Genomic DNA, 19020 nt, shown 5'->3' on the forward strand with positions numbered 1-19020 from the left:
GAAAGAAAGGAAACAGAATGAATTAAAGGCAAGGGAAGAGAGAGGTAGGGAGAGAGGAGGCAGGGGGATTGTTTTTTTGGGAAGGCCCTGACTCCATCCCTCTCAGGAATCATGGAGCTCATGAAAACGTCCCATGGGCGTTTCTTCTTCTAAGGCCCATTCCCTTGAACTTTTCTGCCCTTGGACCATGACTGAAGGGCACAATAAATGGCTCTGAGTCAGAGAACTTGGCTGTGGGCTGTGTGTCTTTGTGCAACTCACAGCCTCTCTGAGCAGAGTTCCTCACCTGCTACTCGGTGTATTCTTGGACACAGCTGGAATGTGGAAGAAGCAGGATTCAAATCCAGGACTGGCTGACACCTGCCAGGGCAGCTCTCTTCCTTCATGAAGGGGTCCAGTTAAAGGTGTGAGAGACAGTCGGGAGGAGAAAGCTGCTGCCAGCCAGCTGCCCCTGGGACCTCTCTGTGCAGGCGGGGGCCAGGGTGCTAGGCACAGAGCAGGGAGGCTGGGGGCCCAGGCAGAGGCCAGGACTGCTCCAGTCCCTTCAGAAAGCTAAGTGATCCCTCCCATAAACCTTTCACCCCTGCGTGCTTTGAATGGAGCCATTCAGAGGAGGAAACCTGACCTGCCGATGTTTTATGCATGGTCCGGCTGTGCCAGCAGCAGCAGGCCTCCTGGGAGGTATTATTTTTAGCCAAAGCATATGAGTGAGCTGGGGGCTTGAAAGAAGCAGGCTGGTCACCCACCTGTCCAGCCCCCTCACCAAGGACCCCTTCCCTTGCTGGGTGGCCAGAGGCAATGTTAACACAATCTGTGCCCAGCACCCCGGGGGCGCTGGCCCGAGCCGGGCAGCCGCTGGGGGTGTGGGAGTCTCATTGTTCCAGGCTGTCTGTTGTGTAGCCAAATAAAGCAGCTGGCCACCTCTGACACCTGTGTGGCCACCTCCCATGGGGAGCTCCCCCCCTCCCCTTCCAGGTATTGGCTCTGAGTAAGGCTGAACCCAGGGGAGGGAGGCGAGCACGTGTCTGAGACTCCGTGTGAGGATGTAACCTTTGCAGCCTTTTCAAATTCCTCTGCTGCTGCAAAACATCATCTGGCTGCTGGGGGTGCCAGCTTTCATCACTCCCAGCCTCTTCTGGGGCAGTGTCCCCAGCAGGTAGGGTGTCCATCACAGGGTAGATTGGCAGCAGATCCCGGGTAATTAACATCTTTTTCGGGCAGGTGTCCACCAGCTTCTCTACCCCTCCTGCCCTGCTTCCAACTGAGTTTCAGCGTCAGGGTGGCTAGTGTTTATGGAGTGCCTAGTCTGTGCTCAGTGCTTTTTGGTCCATTTCTTCTTCTTCTTTCTTTTCTTTTTAGTTATTTATTTAAGAGAGAGAGATTGAGAGCAAGCAGGAACAGGAAAGGGTGAGAGGCAGAAGGAGAAGCAGATTCCCCACCGAGCACAGAGCCCTACACGGGGCTCGATCCCAGGACCCTGGGATCATGACCTGAGCTGAAGGCAGACACTTAACTGAGTGAGCCACCCAGGTGCCCCAAGCCCATCACTTAATCTGCACGACCTTTGGGGGCAGGAACTGCTGGGCTTTATTTTGATGGAAAAACAGGGAGTTAGGGCAGAGCCAGGACCTAGACCCTGTCTGACCCAATGGAGTATTTTCTGTATGCATGGAGGCCTGACTTGGTGACTTCTTCGGGTTAAGAGCTAAAACCCACAGCTCAGGGGTGTTTTCTCTTTTCCCTTTTTCTCCTCTTGCTGAATCATTAGAAGCAACAATATGTGGACATGGAAGGAACAGTGGAGATCACCTCTTTCAAGCTGTTCATTTCTCAGATGGAGAAACTGAGGCTGAGAGAGAGGCGTTCTCAAGATCACTTGGTTGCCCAAGGGCAGTTCCCAGTGTGCAGACCTCACATGGCTCCTTCTGTTCCAGCCCAAGATCTTCTAGTATCTCATCTTCCTGGGCTTCTGTCTGCCTGTCAATAGGACCAGTCATTCCAACTGAACACACATGCTATCATGGATGTAAAGGTGCTTGACGGACAGATGGCTGATTCCCCAATGCCAGCCCTCTGAGCACCCCTGTCCCCTATTTGTCAGGCTGGTTGCAGGCCAGCTTGTAACCCCTCAGGTAGGCATCCACCCGAGGGGTGAGGACAGGGCTAAGAGAGATTGCTAGATTGGTCACTGCATTAATAATGCTAAATGACTAAGGTCCTCACCAGCCAGAAATCTCCCCGGGGCTTTTTATTTTTAAAAAGATTTTATTTATTTATTTATTCATGAGAGACACACAGAGACAGGCAGAGACATAGGCAGAGGGAGAAGCAGGCTCCCTGCAAGAAATCTGATACAGGACTCGATCCCAGGACCCTGGGATCACAACCTGAGCTGAAGGCAGATGCTCAACCACTGAGCCACCCAGGTGCCCCACCTCAGGTCTTTCAGTGAGAGAGAATTCAATAGAAGGCACTGACTAGATAAGACAGGTCAGAGCAAGGTAAGATGTCCAGGAGCTTTGCAGAAGCCGGAAGCTACTACCACCCAGGGCTGGCCTTGCCAGAGCCCCGGGGGCTGGGGCAGGGGCTAGAATCTAGTTGGGGGCTATCTGGTGGGAGCAGGACCATAGACCTGACGAGGTTTTTGTGGGAGACACCACAGGAAGCAGAGATGCAGGGGAGAAGGGAGAAATCCCTGGGCTTTTCCCTCCTCTCACTCTCCGCTGTGCCTCCAGTTGGCCAAACTGACCCAGAAGCCAAGGGAAAAGCCAGCCTGGCAAAGGAGTCTGGGAAATGTAGTTCCAGGGATAAGGGGCCGAACAGGAGGAGAGGGAGGACAGGATCTGGATCAGCAGGTAGTGAGTGGCCCAAGCTCCGAGGGCCCTAAGGCTGTAACCGCGGCCACTGGTTAAGCTCTCACCAGCTGTTCTAGTGCAGTAATTGCTTCCCCCCCCCCCCCCCCCCCCCGTGGTAACACTTCTACAGATGAGGAAGCTGAGACCCAAAGCAATGAAGTCTCTCAGTCAGGAGGTGGGAAGAACTGGCTTCAATGCTGGCCTCATGCTGGGACCCTGCCCTCCTCCTGCCAGACACCCCCAGGGCTGGCCTCCACCTGCTTGGGAGCATGCGCTCTGGGCTCAGTGGCCCCTCTCTCAGTAGCAGCTCGTTGTTACCGCGGTCTTACAGCCCATCTTACAGCCCAGGACATGCAGACAGGTTACAAGAACCCCCCCGGGGGGGGGTCACCCAGCTCGTTCGTGGCCGTGCTGGGGGTTCCGACCCTCGGCTTCTGGCTTCAGAGCACACGCCCTTCAGAGCGCAGGGACCCCTGCCCCTGTCCAAGGTGCTCCCTGAAATCCCACTCTTGGGATCCCCGGGGCCCTCTAGCTCATTAACTCTGCCCTGTGGCCGGCCTGGCGTGGCTTAGGCATGACCCGCACGCCCAATTAGAGGAATTCAAAACGTCGTTTATTTATCAATGACTTAAGCTTATTTGATCATGAAGGATGGAGCCCAAACTGTTCTCCGAAGCCACTGTCGTCCCTCAGCTGTGCCAAATCCGCCTTTGATCTGCTAATCCTGAGTTTATAAGGTTAGGAGATAAGTGGGCGGAACGAAATTCTTTTCTCTTTTGGTCCTTCTAAGCGGCCTGAAACCCCCAAACATCATAGACCTCCTGGGCCCCAGCCTCCTCCCCGGGGATAACTCAGATGGTGCGTGAAGGGGGAGCACACAAGCTATCTGGGGCGGCAGGCACTCTGCACTGGATCTGCCTTCTTCCTCCTACTCCTCCTCCCCTTCTTTTCTTCTGCTCCTCCTCATGCACTGCCCTCCTCACACTGACCTGGGGCTCAGAAAACCCAGGAAGCCAATCCGGCCAGTGACCTCATCAAACTGCCGGGACCTGCTCCCTCTTGCCCTCTCTTTCATTTTATACACAGATCTGCCCTTCCATCTGGAGCCCTCCTGCCTGGTACTGACCCTGGGAGGCAGCAGAGATCCTATCCCTAGGAGAGGGATAAGACTTCAGGCCAAGTAAGCTCAAGTCAGATTTATGGTGCCCTTGCAGGAGAAAGCCCCCAGGGAGTGTTTATAACTCAGTGCAATGAAAAGCATGAGAGATTTGTAGTCAGACAGTTGTGATGTAAATCCCAGCTCAGGCCAGTTATGTGACCTTTGGGCAACCAGTTAACCTCTCTGAGCCTCCGTTTCTTTATTCATAAAATGGAGGATAATGATGGTAGCCACCATCCTTAATTGACTTCTCCCTGGAGAATCAAATGAAGTCACCTGCATCTTGGTGCAGAATAAGTGCTTCATAAAGGGCACTGGTGGTGATCACTTTTGTGATCCTCTGTAGGAACTCTTACAGCCTGCACCTGTGCAGTACCTCCCACTCACCCATCTGGTGGTGGGTCTGTGGCTGCTGTCCGCCCCCACAGACCCTGGAGACAAGTGGTGCTGCCCTGGCCACGATGCTGAGGCCAGTGGTGGGGGAGAAGTCCCAGGAAGCAGGACGGAGATAACATGGCCAGTGCTTCGAGGAAGATGGGGACAGTGGGCAGGTGCTCTGGTGAGCAGCTATAGTCACAGCTATAGCTGTGACTCTGAGGGCCACGGGAGAGAGGTTGGCAGGTCGGAAGGGGCCACTTCAGGATGGACAGGGGAAGAAGTTTCGTGGGTCCTCAAGAGACTTGGAAGGCAGTCGTCCTGACCTATTTTATGCCCTTTTGATGTAAAGAGGTTTCAAAGGCAAGGACTGATCCTAGACCGGGGGAAGGGTTAGGCTGAGGCAGACCAGCCTGCTTCTGTTCCCCCGGGGAGCGAGAGAAGCAGGGCCACTGCTTCGGGAATCTGCAGGCTGTACTCTCACCCTACTTCCCACCAGCTCTGAGTCGTGAGCTAAGGCCCTTCACGGGGAAGACATCACGTGGCTTCTTGCCTGCCTCTCCGTTTTTAAACTGCAAACTGGGAGCTCCCTGCGGCTGAGGCTCTTCCTTATTTACCTTTGGGTGACCCACCCATCAGCGGAGGGCACGCCTTTTAGAACATGAACATGAACTAGGTCAGACCCTATGCTCACATCTTGCAGTGGGGATGGGTGGGCTACCAGGCTCTCCTGAGATTTCTGGAAATTCTAGGCGCCAGCAGTTCCACGGTCACTGCTGGTGCTCACCCCCTGCCCCCCACCTCCCCTCCCACTTCATCTCTCCCCCATGACTGTGTCCTTGTCCCTGGACCAGTCCCAGAGCTCACCCAAACTCATTCCCCTACATCCCCCACAAACACCACTCACACCAGTCCCTCCTTGCCACAGCAGACTTTGCCGGTTGGCGGTTTCAGGAGGGTGAAGGTTCCATTATAGACACGGACCAGTTCAAATCCACGTTAGTCATCCTTACCTGGAAAAGCCCCTTAGCCCTGGCCCCTAAAGAAGTCTTTCCCTCAATACCTCTCTTTGTGAGCTCCTGCCATGCCAGCCCTACTATTTTTCTCCAGCTCACCCTTCATCCCTGCTAAACTCCTATGCAGAGTGATTCAGTTCATTGCTGTTTTGTGAGCATGCACTTCAAGGCTTTACCTCCACACACAAAGTGCCCCAGCAAGATGTTTTTTTAAACAAATATTTCCCTTTAATTGGGACTTTGGAACTAACTGTGAAATAGCTCCCTCCTCCTCAATTAGCTTGCATGCCAGTGCGTCCCCTCTCTGGGTCTGTCTTTCCCTCCTTTGTCCAGGGGGATCACCATCTCCTCTTTTCCATCCCACAGCCCTGCTGTTCGGGTTCAAGACAGAATAGCACACAAGGAAACAAAAGGACCACACGAATGTTCGAATCCTCCTTGGAATAAATATTCCGTGATAATAAAAACGGTGCTATAAAACTTTGGAAGAACTTTGGTCTTTTTGGTTTGGATCCCCAAGTAGGAAGTTTTTGACCTTGCTGACAAAATAGCTCTTTGCTCTCCCCACTGCTGAGATTTGCCAAATGCTGGAAGGACGGCACGGCCACTCTGAGGTTCCCTGTTAGAGAGGAGAAAATATGTCCGTCTCCTCTTATTTGGTCCCTCTGTGGGGAGAGGGTCTGTTTTATTCTCTCTCTCTCTCTCTCTCTCTCTCTTTTACCATTTGCAAATCTTCCTCTTGGCTTCCCTCACAGCTTGATAAGTGATTGGTTCTTGCTTTCAACATCAATAGCAAGGCATATATTTTTTTACTTATGCGCGATTCTGTGTCTAAGTTCTCGGGCATTCAGAGAAAACAATATAGTTCTCCTGCAGGAGGTAGACTGTGTAAATATATATTAGTTTGGGAAGAAGGAATGAGGAATGATAAAATATTCAGAAAGCAGTCTGTTCTTGAGGGATGTTATTCTGCACAGCCAGGGAGCAGATTAATGACACCGTTTGTGAGGAAGGGAGACCAGCCCCATAAAATATGTATTAGTGGGGATGGTGGTGGGATGGGCGGGGCTGTTTGGGGTTGGACGTGCAAGTCCCAGCCTCAGAATCTGGTGCCTACCCTTGGTCTCCCTCATCAGAGCTCCCAACAGCTGGCTCCAGGGCCTTGGAGGGCAAAAGCTTCAATGTGGGTGGGTGGTGACCATACCTAGATGGCCATGGGGGACCGGATGGGATTGTTTGGTAGGAGTACTAGGTGAAGAGTTGGGATGCTTGGCCCTACCACTAACCTGCTGTGTGGCCTTAGGCAAGTCACTTAATGTCTCTGAGTTTTTGTTTCTTCTACTATAAAGACAGATGATTCTTAATAAGGCTTCAGTGGCAGGAGGATGGGTAGAGGTTTTACTGGAAAGGAAGCAAGTTGGCAAAGTCCTACTTGCTAGGCCTCACCATCAGGAGTGCATTGTACATGGCATGAAGAAATTCTATGATAAGCCAGTTGAGGGTGTGGGGGGGGGATGGTAAGACCTCTAAAGACCCCACCTGAGTAACAAGGGATGGCCCTCAAATTGCCTTCTGAAGTGGACAGTGCTGGGGCGCCTGGGTGGCTCAGTCAGTTGAGCATCTGCCTTTGGCTCAGGTCATGGGTCGTGGGATTGAGCCCGGTGTTGGGCTCCCTGCTCAGTGGGTGGGGGAAGGGGGGCCGCTCCTCTTGCTCCCTCTGCCCCTCCCTTGCATTCTCTCTTATGCTCGCTCTCTTGTGCATGCTCTCTCTTAACTAAATAAATAAAACTTTTCAACAAATATAAAGTGGACAGTGCTGTTAAGGTTAGGGTTTTGTTGGGCTGAATAGGAGTGCAAGTTTGGGGCCAGAGCTGAATTACTTGGAGGAATGGCAGAGAGGGGGAGGCTGAGGGTGGCTAACACTGTTTGGCCTGTCTGCTAAGTCAAGAGTAGATAAATATTTACACTCTATCGGCCTGCCTGAGGGGCCTAGGTGTGTTGGACCAGGGCTGATCCTTTGGGTTCCTTCTACCTCAGACACCGCAGTTTCCTTTGTCCTGTTTCTACCCACCCCCAAATCAGGTCCTTCCCCAAGCTGAACTCTGCTGGATTTTGCTTTAATTACAAAGGGTGACCTCTTGTTACTCCCTGGGATTTCACGTAGCAATAGTAAAAAGCTTGTACAACCCATCGCATGTGCTAGGAATTGTGCTACAGGTATCCGGGATCTTCAGCAGGACAGGAGTTTCCTCCCAGATCTCCTCCCCTGCAGTGACCTTCGAAGGGGGATGGATCCCTCTGTCTTGTGTTGTTAGAAGAGGCCCAGAGCACTTAGAGAGTGCCATGTGCTTCTGGCTTCTCGAGCAGCTGGAGGACGGCCTGGGAGAAGGGCTCATTTTAGCACTCAAAGGTGGATAAGGCTGGATATCTTGTCCTGTTGAGCAGAGGGGAGAGGGCCCCACCCTCCACTTTGTGAGGATCTTGGAGGTATGACGAAGCTGCCACCTGCATGGAAAATTTCCCCTGGATACTGCTTTTGGGGGTGCTGACAGTCATGAGCTGTATGAAGTTGTAGAGGCACAAAGCTCTGGCCTTCACCCCATAGATGTAACAGGTACATCCCTTGCCCCTTCCAAATCCCCCCACACTGCACCTGTTCAGGCTGATGCTATGGCTCTCTACTGCACCCTCTATGGCTCTTTCTGGATGCTTTCTCTGGCTGCTGAGACTTTGCAGTAAAAGTACAAGGAAGTTGGTAGCCCTGGGATCACATTGCAACCAGAGACTGACAGCTTTCTCACCCCACTGGTGGGACACCTGAGGCATGCTGTATGCAGTCCCTGGTAGGAGTGAGCCTGGGCTGCCTACAGGTGACCTGCTCACGAATGCCCCCTGACCAGCTTCTGTGCCTCCCATCCCCATTCCCCTCAGGTGCTTCCTAGGACCACCCTCTCAATGAACTCTCTGCTTCAAAACCTGGTTTCAGGGTCTGCTTCTGGGAAGCCCCACTTAAGACAATAGCTGTAGCAGAATTTAAAAAAAATATGGGTTGAGGATGTAATCCACAGAAGCTGTTCACAAACGTTCTCAAAGTAAGAGAGCCTCATTGTATTGCCTCACCCTGGGACACTAGTGAATCCAGCCAACCTCTCCTGGGCACATAGCTCTTTCTTTTTTTTTCTTAATAAAAAAAAAATGCGGTTTCCCCTGTTGATAAACCACTTGTAATTTTCACACCATAAAACATAGACTTGTGGCTTGAGTTTCACAGTTTACTAGATGGTTCTCCATGCCTCTGACAGTTCTGATGTGTTTTTCTCCATGCCTCTGACAGTTCTGATGTATTTTCCTGTTATATCTATATATCAGGAAGGGGAGGCATATATAGCTTCCCCCTAAAGCTGTATTTGCTCATGCTCTCTCCCCCAGTCCATATCAAGCTGTCCCCAGAGGGAGCCCCCGTCACCTCTTCCAGTCCTAAGTCCAAAGGAGGATCATCTGTGGAGAATGACTATCAAGTTGGGCCAGCAGGAGGTGACTAAGGGTCAGGGGTGATGAAGGGGATTCAGAGATCTTTCCCAGATCGACTGTTGGCAAGTCTAAGACTTCACATGTGAATTGTCTGGTGGCACACAACTGAGTGGAGAATCTCATGGGATAGAGGTGGGACAAACCTTGAGATGGTTCATGGGCATCCAGAATGGGAAGAGAGGAGCCAGGCCATGGCCACATTTGACCCCTGGGCCTCTAGAAGGTATGGGGTAGATGTACAGGGTGCTGGGCTGGAGAGTAAGAGGTCACTGCCCAGAGGGCTAAGTCCTATGACTTTCTGTAAGATGAACAGGCAGGGGAATTGGGAAGGTCCTGGAGTTCCCTCTGATAGGGGCTGAGCTTACCTCCACCAACCAAGCATCCATGGCCACATCGGACTCCTGTGATGAGGAATGGGTTTAGTAGGGTGTCACCTGTGGGATACCTCCTGGCAATGTCTCTTGTGATAATGGCAGAACCATGTGATACTGTGTAAGTTGGTTTCCTGTAGCTTATCTGGAAGATGATCCCAGGAAACACCAGCAAAGGGGCAGGACAGTGATATGGTGGGCAGGGGGAGGGGGCAGCAATGTGACAAAGGGAAGGGCATGCTCTCAAGCAAGTTAGGACCCCGGGGACGAATGGGACTTACCCTGCTGGGAACCCTATGAGCCAGTGTAGAACATGCACTTCTGGTGATCCCATTTCCCGCGCGAGAGGGAGCCGGGGTATTTACATACCACCTCCCCTCTGACACAGATCCAGAGCTGCTCTGGGGCACTGTGGATTTCTCAGCACTGCTGGCCTGTGGCTGGAGAAGACCTGTGGGACTCTGGCCATCAGAGAAAACCTTCAGGTAGGGCAGCATGTGTGCTAACAGCGGGAAAGACCTAGAGGTTATGGGCTGGGCAGCAACAACCTCTACTACACGCTGGCCCCAAACCTCACCATTGCTTAAACAGAGCCAGCCCCAAGCTTCAAGGTCCTGATCACTCTGCCAGGCTCACTCTCATCCCGCAGCCCCTGTTCACAGTGGTCCTTTATCATTTCTTCTCTCACACATCACTGTTCTTCTCCATCCTCCCACTTCTCCTGCACCATCAGCCGCAACCCCTCCTCCTTCTTAGGACCCCAGCTCTTAGCACCCCAGAGGCCTCCAGGAACACTGACCGCCTGCAGCACTCACCTGGTCCCAACCCAGGCGGGTCAGGCGGGTCAGGCGGGTCAGGCGGGTCAGGCGGGTCAGGCGGGTGTTTTCTTTCCCGGCTTGGGTTGGTTGGTATGGCTTGTTTCCTCAGAGAGATAGCACCCTTGCGTCTAATACAGCTCTGAGTCGCAGTGGCCAGAACAGCATCAGATGCATAGTAGGTGCTCAGTAAGTGCGTATTGTTTTTGCTGATGACATGGGGATGATGGTGGTGAAGACGATGGGGCCACCAATGAGCTGCTCACAGGTCTCACTCTGTAGCTAACTTGCTCTGTTTCTTCTGACAGGTCATGTCATCTCTCTGAATACGTTCTCCTGTAACAGACCCTTTCTTGCTAGTTGTTTTAAATGGTTCCCTTTCCTCCTGGGAACTCAGTGAACCCACCCATGTACCCCTGCAACCTTGGCGGTTAGGATTAGCTGTGGGACTGAGCAATGAAATATGGCAAAAGTGACGCTCCCACCTCCGGGCTTGTGCTGTAAACCATCCCAGGCGTGACCCTTCACTGCCTTCCTCCATCTTCCACTAAAGGTGGAGGAAGCCTGGCTGTTGGCATCACCGAAGAAGAGCTGCCCAGGAGTCCCCCACTCACGGACACCGCCATGGGGCTACCGTGTGGGTAGGAAAGTGTTACTGTGGCAAGCCACTGACGTTTAAGGACAATTGCTTCAGTCTAACTCTAATGTGGAAATGTTTAAAAAATGAGAATAGTATCAATATCAATGGGCTGTCGCCAACATGAATACTATAGCCTGCTTAGAAGATGCTATACTAGTTTCCTAGGGCTGCCATCACAAAGGACCACAGGCTGGGCGGCTTAAGCAACAGAAATGTCTTTCTTAGTTCTAGAGGCCGGAAGTCCGAGATCAAGGTGTGGGCAGGGTTGGCTTCCTCTGAGGCTTCTCTTCTTGGCTTGTAGATATTTGCCTTCTCCCCATGTGTCTTCACCTCGTCTCCCCCCCTGGATGTCTGTGTTCAAATTCCCCCCTCTTATAAGGACACTGTCATATGGATAAGGGCCCACCCTCATGACCTTACTTCACCTCGCCTCTTTAAAGATCCTATTTCCAAATAGGGTCACCTTCTGAGGTGCTAGGGGTTAGGACTTCCAACTATGAATTTGGGGGACACAATCTGACCCATAGGAGGAGCTCAGGAAATCTTCCTTGCTTTCCTCTCCAGGAAATTCTAAGACACTCCAGTAATTAATAATGATGTCAACAGCCCATCCAACTTGCTCTGAAATATAGTGTCTAGGAATATCGCACTGGCCCTTCATCCAAAGTCTAATTGTCTGAAAGAACTGCATCCAAGATGCTGTGACTCCGTGAGATGAAACACAACAAGTGCGACGCTGCTCGGGAAGCAAGTGTTCAAGGTAGGTTTGGTGCTGGTGGTGGTGGGGTGCCAGCGAAATGGACCGTGCAGTGGGCTCGCACTTGACTTCATCTGTATTTCCATAGGGCTTTAAGGACCAAGTCACAGTAATGATGTCAACCTCGAACAATTTCTTGAGCGCTTACCGTCAGCCACTTGTCTAAGCATTCCCTGCGAGTCATGTCACTGGGTTCTCTCTAAATGGGTTCTCTGGTTATTTCCATTGAAAGAGAGGCGCAGAGCTGAGGCCGCTAGCTCAAGTTCACGCAGCAAGGGAGAGGCAGGAATGGTGGGTGGGGCCAGTGGCTGTGGGTTGCCTGGAGAACGCGTTTGCTCGTTTGCTGAAAGATGCAGATGTTGCTTCTTTGATCGGGTGCCGGTCACACCAACCACACGGGCGCCTGACATCCCCCCCCCCCAATTCCCCCAGCTCCATGGCTGGGGTTGGAGCCCTGCCCTCTCCTGCCTTCAGGACAAGAAAGCCCCCTCCAGCCTCCTTCAGTGTCATCCTGCAGTCTGGCCACCCTCCCTGTCACCGCGCCAGCGGCTGGGAGCTTTCATTCAAGTGGAATTGAGCCGAGGACTTTTGTAGCACTTCATTTACATGTATGCCAACAAGCTGAAATGTGCAGCAACCTTGGAACACTTTCAAAGGCAGGAATAATTCCTCTGAAATAGGTCTTCCGAAAGCTTTATCTTGTCCTTTCTTTTTTTGTTAATCTTGGAGCCCCTTAGCATGTCAAAGCAATTTTTCTAATGTCACATCTCTTAGACATTAGCATGAAAGGGCTTTAAGAGATGATTTGAAAAAGAATAAATGTTGAATGAGCATTTATTATAGAGTCGCTTATGCTACATTTACATTTTGACTCTGTTTCTGCCGTGTGGGCTGGAGAAGCAGGCTGATTTGAAAGTCAATGGTGTCTAAATAGGCGTTCGCTACAACTCTGTTTACACTCAGCTGTTTCCTCTGTGCATTAATTTACAGAAAGAGAAGATTTCATTAGGCTGATTTGTCCCGGGGAATGAGATTAAGCAGAGCGTGCGCACCTCACACAGAGGTGGGATTCCCAGCAGGAGTCGACCCCGTCGTCAAGAGGCCATGGGGCAAAGGTAAGGGAAGCCCATGCTAAGGGCTTTCTGCACACCTCTTAGTAAATTAATTAGCAGGGTCCTGTCCTTTCTTCAGGAAGCTGGCCTGGCCCAAACGGCATAGTGCAGTGGTTAGAGCCCAGCCTGAGAACAGGGAACAACATGGGGTGTGACCACATGCTCTGTCACTCCCTGAGACCCAGGGCAACAGATTTGAATCTGTTTTCTCATCCAAACCACGGCCATAATCTCTGTCCACATCTCACAGGGCTGATACGAGAGCGGAATGGTGATGGAAAGTGTCTAGTGCTGGGCCGGGCACCTGGGAAGTACTCAATCAATATTGGCTGCTTTTATCATTTTGATTGGGTTTTTTTTTTTTTTGGTCTGTAGAACTTGGCCAAAGTTCCAGACAAATGACTCTGGTTTGTGGCAAGTATAGATTTTTTCCACCTTTGCGTCATTCTGTGGGTTCCAACCACAGGCAGGTCTCTGGGTGTGAGTGCGTTCTGGGGCAGATGGGTGTTGCAAAGACTGTTAGACTCTTTGTGTGAATGCACGTGTGTGTGTATGTGTGTGTGTGCGTGTGCGCGTGTATGATTGAGAGAGAGAGGGTGAGAGAGGCAGAGAGGTCAGCTCAGTACATGGGGACATTCCCCCAGATTTGAGCACCCAGCCCCAGCTCTTCCCAGCCCTGGGTAACCTCTGTCACTCCACTTCCCTGCAAGTTTCTCTCTGCATTTGTCACCGCGCTCAACCTTACGCTCCTCGAGGGCAGGAAATGGCTCTTAGTAACTTTTGTCAAAATCAGCCCTTCAGTTAACGCACAAAGAATTCACACTCAGTCAAGTCTGTGGTACTTTTTCAAGCTTGATTTCTCGAAGCCACCTCACTCTTAGGTGGGGGTCCAATCCATGCCGGCTCAGAGGGCAGTGCTGGCTGCAGCAGGGGTAGGGGGTGGAGGACCAGATCCCTGTCCTCTGAGCAGGCCTTCCCCTGGCCCCAGCACTTTGGGGCACAGGAGCAAACCCCCTCTCCCCCAATCTGCCCCAAACTAGATCATCCCCTTCATTTCACAGGTCAAGGAAGCTGAGCTCCATTCAGAGGGGGAGGCTTCACTTACCCTGTGATCACACAAGCCGGCTGGTTGAGTTCGGCCTAGTATCCAGGTCCAGTGAGGCTGGCCCAGCTCCCTTGGCAGCCTGCCAGGCCTCCTCTCAACCGTGTTCCACCTCCCCTGTGGGGCTGGATTCTTTCTGGAATAGTCCCTAAAGCCAGCCAGAGGCCAGGTGGCTCAGCCCGCTCTGGCTCTCATCCTGAGCCTCCTGCTACCCCATGTTCCATCCCCGAGTCCTGCCCTCCATCTGGCAGTGCCCCCAACTGCTCTCTAGGCCCCATGGGGCTGAGACTTGGGCCCTAAATAGATCTCTCACTCCCCTGTCCCTGTTTTCTTAGTTTTAAAAATTGTTTTATTATTTTTATTTTTATAAAGCAGTGACAGCTGTAGTGCTTCTTGAGCATCTATTACGTGCAGGGTGCTGCCCGAGACCCCATTCCTGCAAGGCAGACACTGTTGCCCAACATCTTGCAGATGAATGTGCAAGGTTACACAGCTCAGCCCCAGAGGCAGGATTTGAACACAGTTCAGCAGTCTGGCTCACTCTAGGACTCCCTAGTTGTCAGGTGGCCAGGCCACTTCCACACAAGTATCTCCTACATTTCCCTAATCCCTGAGCCTTCTGAGGGTGGCATCTGCCCTGCTTGATCTCGTTCCCCAGGGCCTTCTGAGCTCAAGGTTGAGAATGTCCCAAAGTCCCTCAATTCAGACTCACTGGCTTGATTTGAAGAGGTGATTATTTCCACCACCATCTCCATCTTCTGAAGGACTCAATCCCAGCCACTGCCCTGAGTGTGATCCCTACACTACACACAGAGTGCCTATGAGGAGAACCCAGGACCATAGGATGCGACTCAATGTCCCACTGAGTCTGGCAGAGCTGGGACAACCAGCTCTGTCACTAACCAGCTGTGTGATTCTGGGCAAGTAACTTAACCCCTCTGAGCTTCATTTCCTTCTTCAAATGGGGATAATAAACAAGCTGTTCCTCATCCCTGGGTCTCTGTTTCTTCTTTTATAAAACCGAGGTTGGATGGTCCATTTCTAAAGTCCCGTTTGGCTTAATGGGTCTCAGACCCCCTGGTGCTGGATTGGGATTCGCTCTTCTCTTCGCGTCCAAGAAGAGAAAACAGTCCCACCAGGGCTCCCACCCCACAAGAAAGCCCCAGCAGTCCTAGAGCAGATCTGCAACCCGGGGTGCATCCTCCTTGCTCTGTAGGAAAAGAAGGAAAGGTGCCAATCAGAAGCTGCTTGAAAATGTAATCGTAAGTTTTGGCCTAGGAGGGGAGATTGAGGTGGGGGTGGTGGAGAGGAAGGGAGAGATTGAGAGTGAGAGAGAGAGAGAGAGGAGAAGAAAGCCCACTTCAAGGCCAGTTCCCCTCCCCTGGCTGGAAACCTGTGTGTATGCACGGATGAAGGGAACAGAGCAGAAGCAAAGGCTGGCCTTCTGATGGAGCATGTGGTGCCCACTTTGAACGATGGCCTTTGTGCCTGCCTATTCAGGGCGGCCTCAGGACAATGGGGGGCAGACACGCAGGGGAGCACAATGACAGGGACATTGCTGCCTGCCGCTTTGCATTCCCTTTGAAGTGGCTCTGCCCTGGGCCCCCGCAGGCTCCAAAAAGAATGCTTTTGTTGCCCGCTCCAAAGATGCTGTAAGATGCTGAGCAAAAGTAACCGGAGGGGATCTGCTCGATTAAAAAAAAAAATTAAAGATAAGAAACAAATCAAGCTGGCCACGTGGGGGCTGGCGGCAGCTTTGAACCCTGAGAAGAGAAGGGACATCGTGATCCAATCCTATCTCCCCTCCCTCCGGGGAAGTGACTGACTTCTGGGGGGTCACTCTCAATGGAGACTGGGGGCCAGGGTGGGCAGTCCTAGCTTGCTGGGGTCTCCTAGAAGTTCTCCAAAGCTGGAGCTGGGACTCTGAGAGCCCACTCCAGTGCTGGTGCTTGGGCAGAAAAATGCTGGAGGCAAACCCCACAAGAACTGTACTGTTTACTGCGTGCCAGGCATGGGGCTAAGCGCTTGCTTTATTGTCTGTGTGACTACCTTAAAAATGCTTCGCTATTAATCATGTGATGAATGCGTGCACACATGATAACTCCACATCGTAGTGGGGGAGGTCAGCGTCAGAACTACCTGACTCAGGAGACTATGTTGTTGGGTCCAGGGCTGTGGGGGGTGTAGGCAGAGCAGGTTGAGCGTTGAAACATTCTAGGGGGTGCCATTTGTCCCGGGGTCCTGTTGTGGTACCTCCTGGAGTTATGCAGTGTACAACCTGTACCTCTGTACATGGTGCCCCTGCCAGGGATGGTGAAGTATTATATGAAGGGTCCTCATCAGGAATCCACACCTTAAAATATTGTTATCAAAATCAACACCAAGGATGTGTGTATTAGCGTGAGGCTTGTGAGAAGCAGTCTTTTCCTTGGTGACAAGAATGGAATTCGATGTAGGTGGTTGGTTGGTAAGGTTGGATAGGCCCTACTGCCTGTGAAAACTGAGGTGTAAGCCCTGGGAAGCCCAGCAGTCTAATACTGGCTCAGCACAGTGTCTAGGTCATTTCAAGTGCTCAGTAGTTGTTATAATTACCTCCATCCTACTGCTGAGGGGGCTGAGGCTCGGGAGGTGAAACAGCTTGCCCAAGCACACACGGCAGGCAAGGGTGGTCTTGGCCCTCCAGCTGTGGCCTAGCCTGACTCCGAGAGGATGCCCTCTTTGGGGGTAACAGTCAAATCAGGGCTTTGTGAACCTCAGGCCACATGTATAAGGGCCCCCAGCTCAACAGTATCAGGTGCCTTGACCTTGAGTCCCTGGTCCATCAGACCTTTTGGACCTGCCCTGAACATCCAGGGAACTCTTTGTGCCTGCCATGCCCTGGGTGCCCCAAAGGTACTTCTTCCACAAACGTGCAGAACCAAAGAAGATCTTGGATTAGTGGGCAATCATCTAGGGCCCTTTATATCATTTCTGGGCCCCCAGCCCCGCTTCTGTGCTGGCTCCTCTTTGGAAGACTCCTTGGGGTGGCAGCTCTCTTGGTCTACATGGTGGGGAGCCTGAAGAGCCTGGGAGCTTGCCCTCTGCTAGCACGGGAGTGTGAAAGCTCCCCTGCGGGATTGGGTGGAAGCTGCTCTCTGTGGGGCTGAGCCCGAAATCATTCATTGCTTGGTCCTGCCCTTCCCCGCCCCGTTTCCCCCATTCCCTTGCTGGTCTTTCCCCAGAGCACCCCCTGAACATACTGCACGCGCCCGGCCCGAATCCTCACCTTGGCGTCTGCTCCGGGGGATGCTGACCTAAGACTGCCGCACCCCCAGAAAGCCCACTTAGCACAAGAAGTCCCAGTGTGCGCCAGCGGCAAGTGGCCCAAGGCTGCACGCTCTGCTTGGGGGGCCTCCAGGAGGTCTCGATGCCCTGACTGCCTTCCTGATGCTCTCAGGGAAGCCCTTCTTCTCCTTCCCCTAGTGAGTGGCTGAGTGAAGACTTGAACCCCAGGGTTCTGCCACAAGTCTATGGCTTAAAAACAAACAGCACCTCTTCCCCCGCAGACACCCCAGCACATCTACTGTCTGTAGGCCCTGTGCCTGGGACTTTCCTGATGACCTTCTTTTCCAAGTTCTTCCTTCCCACTGGCCCACAGGTGAGCAACAGGCCAAGAGAGACACAGAAGCCACATCATGGACAGAGACTGAGATGACAGGAAGCAGAGGGCCTGAGAGCCCAAGAGGGGTCATGGGAGCCCAGGGGTCAGTGCTTTTTCTGTCTGTCTGTCTGCCTGCCAGCGTCTCTGGGTAACTAGTCCCGTTCAGACTCCCTGGAAAACCTGGCAGCTCTGGCTTTGCTGGCCTCTTGGATAGGCGTCCAAGCCTTAATCCCTAGGGCTGCTGTTTTGGACTTCCCCAGGGTTCCAAGAAGTCCTTGGTGGCTCTCAAAGCCAAAGGTCTGGTTACCTTCAGTTCCTGGGCACTTAGCAGTCCACAGGCGAGCATGGGTAGGTGGCCTGTGACTCCTCATCACTCCCACCCACCCCAGGCTTGTGGCAGTCCTAAAGGCTCTAGCCTGGCACCTGAGTGGCCTATCTGCTAGCCTGAGCTCCCTCCTGGGCACAGCAAGAACCTGAAGAGGGACCATCATTTACTGGATCCAGTGTGTGCAACATGCTACATAATGTGCCAGGCACTGAAGGGGAGAAAAGATGCACAGTGCCAGCTCCCTGCTCTCTGGAGCACGGGGCTCAGCGTAGTAGCCGGGCAGGCCCCAAGCAGCTGGGAGCCACTGGATGCCAGTAGACTGAGTCAGACAGGCAGGAACTCAGCAGAAGGAGAGGAAACCTGTTCTCAGGCCGTCAGGAGGGCTTCCTGGCGGAAGGAGCAGGAGCTGTGCTTTGAGTCCCGGAGCCACCATTTGTACCTTTTTGCAGGCTGTGGCCCAGGCCTGGCCTTGTATTTGACCCATCTTAATTTCTCATAACCCTGTGAAGGGGATCTTGTCCTTTCTTGATTCTAGGTGACAAAATTGAAGCTCAGGCAGGTTACAGAGCCACACAGCTGGTGACTAGTAGTGTGCAGGTTGGAGCTGTCAGTCTTGGGGGTACACAGACCCTGCAAAGGAATAAATCACTGCCATTCAAAGCCATAGGTTCTCTAGTAGGAGGGAGGCGCCCTGTGGATATAGGATGGGGCCTGAAAGACGTGGGGAAGAAACTCTGAAAAACTGGGCTCTTGCAGGATGAGCAGGAGTTTGTGGGGGGGGTGGTGGTGCAGGAGGGTACTCTAGGCTGAGACAACAAACTCTAAAACCTGAAGGTGAGAGACAGACAGCCAGTAAGGAGGAGCTTGTGAGTGGCCTGGGTGTGGCCAGAGAGGGGCGCCGGGGGAGCCGAACCAGGGGGCAGCGTTTAGCACCGAGTGGTCTAAGGGGGAATGCGTGCGTGCCGGCGCGCCGTGTCCCTACTGCAGTTCAATAATTTGTTGAATGAGCGCGCGGGCGGGCGGGGGGCGGGCGCCCTGAATTTCCTCGGTCCCGCTCGCACCGGGCGCGCAGCGGCTGCTCGGCGAGTTCACAGCGGGCGGCGGGGCGGGGCGGGGCGGGGCGGGGCGGGGGGGGTCGGCGGGGGCGCGCCCTCCCCCCGGCCCCGGGCCCCCCGCCCCCGCCCCCCGGCCCGCCCCCAGCGGCGCGCGCTACCCTAACGCGGAGCAGATGGCGGGCGGGGCGGCGGCGGCAGCCGGGCCTCATTAGGGCCCCTCCCGCGGGCGGCCGCGGGCGCTTTGAAGTGAGCCGCTGCCGGGCC

General features: G+C 53.1%; 2 long non-coding RNA genes across 3 annotated transcripts in view; both read left to right on the top strand.

The window, feature by feature from the left end:
• LOC129513268 (uncharacterized) overlaps positions 1–19020 on the top strand; it is a 37148-nt gene that overhangs the window by 1921 nt on the left and 16207 nt on the right. For both annotated transcript variants that reach the window (XR_008665216.1, XR_008665215.1), the window contains exons 2-3: positions 11327–11522; positions 12510–12634. This is a non-coding gene — a long non-coding RNA (uncharacterized LOC129513268). The remainder of the gene's footprint in view (positions 1–11326; positions 11523–12509; positions 12635–19020) is intronic.
• On the top strand, positions 3894–5885 carry LOC129513269 (uncharacterized). The gene is made up of 2 exons (XR_008665217.1): positions 3894–4035; positions 5772–5885. It is a non-coding gene; the product is annotated as an uncharacterized LOC129513269 (long non-coding RNA).

Source organism: Nyctereutes procyonoides, unplaced genomic scaffold, assembly GCF_905146905.1.
Source record: "Nyctereutes procyonoides isolate TBG_1078 unplaced genomic scaffold, NYPRO_anot_genome, whole genome shotgun sequence".
NCBI classification, from domain to species: Eukaryota; Metazoa; Chordata; class Mammalia; order Carnivora; family Canidae; genus Nyctereutes; species Nyctereutes procyonoides.